The 3,959-nt window shown below is 36.9% G+C and overlaps 1 long non-coding RNA gene across 1 annotated transcript; it reads left to right on the top strand.

The window, feature by feature from the left end:
* The first annotated feature begins 302 nt into the window (after nucleotides 1-302).
* On the top strand, nucleotides 303-2,712 carry LOC144016773 (uncharacterized). Its single transcript, XR_013283003.1, has 3 exons — nucleotides 303-388; nucleotides 940-1,141; nucleotides 2,075-2,712. It is a non-coding gene; the product is annotated as an uncharacterized LOC144016773 (long non-coding RNA).
* The last annotated feature ends 1,247 nt before the right edge of the window (nucleotides 2,713-3,959 follow it).

The raw sequence follows: 3,959 nt of genomic DNA, 5'->3' as shown, positions 1-3,959 counted from the left end.
CTGAGCCAAACCACGGTCCATACATTTGATACCACTGCTTTATTTCAATGGTCAAGTACTTCATAACCACACCTACTTATGCTTGTCCTTGCATATATAGTAGACAACAAAGAGCTCTTTCAACAAAAGACATTTCCATCTACAAAGTCATACAAGGTAAGCACTCTATAAATTCTGCAATCACTACACTTCTATTCCTAAATTATCACTTCAAATACCAACAATGGTTAATACAGCTACAAATTTCTTGTATGTTTATGAAGTATGATACTGTATTTATTTCTACTCCTTTGCTTTTCTACAGAACATGAACAAATCACCAAGCAAATTCTCTTTTGATAAAGACCCTCTAATCATCTCCATACGCAAAGATTGCCAACTTTTTTCCGTAAGTATACAATACATAAACTAAACAGGACAACTTTCTCAATCATATACAGTATGCCATACATATATGTATTAAGTTCTCATTTATTAACAGGTTTGTTAAAGGCACCTTTAGTGTGTTTTTCTGTTTGTAATGTTTCTCCACGAGCACGTCTAGCCATTGATATCATGTAGAACACATATGCTAACCTTTTAGAGACAATTGAAGCTTACTTGCACAGTAGCCACTATCTTAACCACTTAATTCACATGTCTACTTGACAACTTATTACATGTAGTGAAATGGTACTTTGTGCGTCTTATGCTTTTTTCTGAACACTGCTTTTCAACTCTTTCCTTAAAACCAATACATGCGGTACTGTTATACTGTATAAATATATATGTCCGTGTGTATATATTTGTATATTCTTTCAAATAAACTCGTTTTGACACACACAGCCATTGAGTAACATGCAACACGACCACAACGTTTTGCACCAACACGTTACCTCTGCTATTTAGAATCATGGAATCTAACATGACTGATTTTCATTGAATGCTTTGTCATTACAGTATGCATGCATTGATCATGCTTTCAGTCGCAACGACTTATACCAGCGCAGCCTTGATCTTCATTCCCAAATGAACCAACTAGTCCATGTGACTCGAGTCAATCGAGCACTTGAAAAACAGATAGACTTCAAAACCAAGCTTGTGAAAGAACTCCAGACTGCATTGGATATAAAGGATGCATGTGATGCATTTGTCCGTGATGGTAAGCTATATGACATGGAAGACACACAAACACTAACACAGCAAGCATCCCCATCCTACACATTGTGTATAATGAATGACATGTTTGACAATGGACATTTTTACATTTTTTTGTTAATGCACGTTCCTTTTTTTCTGTTAGGAATATCTTGAAGGTAAAATTGGACTGTTAACTAAAACACTGACTGATTATTGAGCCGCAATTTCTCAATGTATATAATGTGAATACATACTACACTTGATTACTTTCAAATGTGACTGATATCATGTAGCTATGCTGTGATCTTGCCCTCTTTCATCCACTGATAGACACTTCAAAGTTCTTTTTTTTCTGTATCTTCTCAAAATAACTGACATATTCATGGAAAAGATTGTATTTAAATTCTATCATTATTAATTACTATTATTATGTTTATGTCTTTGCCCCTGATTATGATGTTTCTATACCATAGATTTTTTTTTTTAAATTTTTTTGGACATACAGTGACTTGACCTTTACAATACAAATTTTTACTAAGAAAAAATCAATCACACACCATAATATTTTATACTTATCCTGCATGTATCTGGACACACCATGCCAAATTTTACACTTACATAACCATTTATGTACCTGTCGTATCCTTACTTTTATTCATCATTTCATCACACAATCCTAAAACATTGCTTTTTGACCCAGAGGATTCAACTATACCATTTTTGCGTGTCTTATTACTTACTAGCTATATTATTTATTAACGGGCAAAAACTATGAATATAAGATCACCGTCAAATATTACGTCTGTAATATCCATATACAGTGCATTACATAATATGCATTTGTATTAAGACACTACCATGCTAAAAATATGCACACGACTGTTCTGTAAACTACACCTAAGACAACCAAACTTCACAGATCTAACATGATTCTTCATTCTTTTTTGTTCTACAGATGTATCAAATGCTGCCACACAGACAGAAGAAGCCACTGAGGACATGCACGAAGACGATGATCACAATATAACAGGACAGGTTAACCCCCCTGAAGTTTTAGCCCGCAGGTCAAAGCGTCCTAGGACTAATTCATCCATGGAGGTTACATTATCCTAAGACAGACTATGTGCTAACCCAAACTCTTTGACCCCAAGGGATTCATCTGTCCCAGAAAACTTTTACACTAAAGAGTTTATCTGTCCTAGGGCGCTGTTAACCCCAGGTTAAAGTGTTATTTAATCTGTCCTGTTACAACAGCTATACATAAACAGCTGCATTCCTCTCCTGTTCCATCTCTCGCACTTCTTTCATCTCTTTTTCTGCTCTACTTATACCTATGCTTGCTCATGTGCTTTTTTCCCCTTTAGATGATGTCATTGGTTAGCCTGCTTCAAAGCTAAATTTTTTCTTGAATAACTGTCACACATTTACTGTTTGCTGGACCCTACAAAACTGTCACAATACTTCACTATGTCATGAATACATATGTGTTGCACAGCGACACCACATTAAGAGTCATCAAAAAGCTTTTTATTTGATCACACACCATCTCTGTGCCATGCAATGTTTTCAAATAAACAGATGCTGGTTTTGAATATCAAACGAGCGACTTTTCATGAAACTTTGCACACACATCAGAAAGTCCACACTTTTGAATTTATTTTGGGAATTGTGCATCATTTTTGGCCTTTTACTGCACCTTTTTACACACAAGGCACGGCAAATGCATTTCTATTTTCCATGGTCCTTGTTCCATGTTACAGTACCCCGACGTGCCAGTACCCTGACGTGCAAGTAACCCAACGTTGTGCTCAATAGCGCCCTCTATGCATTTTTATGGAGCATTTCCAATTGTATGATTCAAGCGATACACAACTAAAGATGACTTGACCAAGATTTATGAAAACTGGGAGGCATACCTATTAGCTTAAGACCTACAAAAGGTATTCTGTAGCCGTATGCTAAACCTAAAAGGAAGTCCACCATTTTGAATTTATTTTGGGAATTGCACACCATATTTTGCGTTTTGATTATACTTTGCACACACAAGGCTTGTCAAAAACATTTTAGATGGTCTTGTCCTATTTGACAGTACCCCAACGTGCCAGTACCCCGACGTGCAAGTACCCCAACGTGGCCCGGGTTGCGAGGGCCCTTTATAGCTGCTCGCAGCTCTAGTTATTATTATTATTCTTCTTCTTCTTTATTCTCCGCAAACGATCGCGATTTTGGGTACCTAAACATTCACGAAAACTCACCGAACTTTGCACACTCCTCAGGCCCGGCGAAAAATTTGATATTATTAAGTCGTCATAACAATGCGACTCGATAGCGCCCCCTAGCGTAGAAAAATAAAAACCAAGCCCGGCACGTTTGAGCTAGAGCAACAAAAATTGGCAGGCACGTGTAGCACCCCGAGACGCACAAAAAAGTCTCTTGGGACCATGTAGTTAAAATGTACAGGAAGTGAGCTATGAATTTTTTTATGTCCAATTTTGGCCTATTTTGGCACATTCACTGTGGTCATGCTTTTTCCCCCTTTGCAAACATTTTTCATCCAATTGACTTCAAACTTGGCATTTATCATCTCAAGACCTGAGAGAACAACTGGGCAAAACATCTTGCCTTTTTGAAATACTATATGACGGGGGCGGGGCATCAAATATTGCCTTTAAAATTTCATTTGTCCAGAAAGAGCAAATGCTTAATAACTCCCATGTTCAAGCTCCAAAAAATCTCAAACTTCTCAGGCAACGTAATAGTCACGGCCTGAAAACATCTATATGATAAAATTCAGTTATACATATAGCGCCACCTAGTGGTTACAATAAATGTCATACTTT

Source organism: Festucalex cinctus, chromosome 3 (genome assembly GCF_051991245.1).
Source record: "Festucalex cinctus isolate MCC-2025b chromosome 3, RoL_Fcin_1.0, whole genome shotgun sequence".
Lineage (NCBI taxonomy): Eukaryota > Metazoa > Chordata > Actinopteri > Syngnathiformes > Syngnathidae > Festucalex > Festucalex cinctus.
The sequence above is the reverse complement of the archived record's forward strand: the minus strand, read 5'-3'. Positions and strand labels throughout refer to the sequence as shown.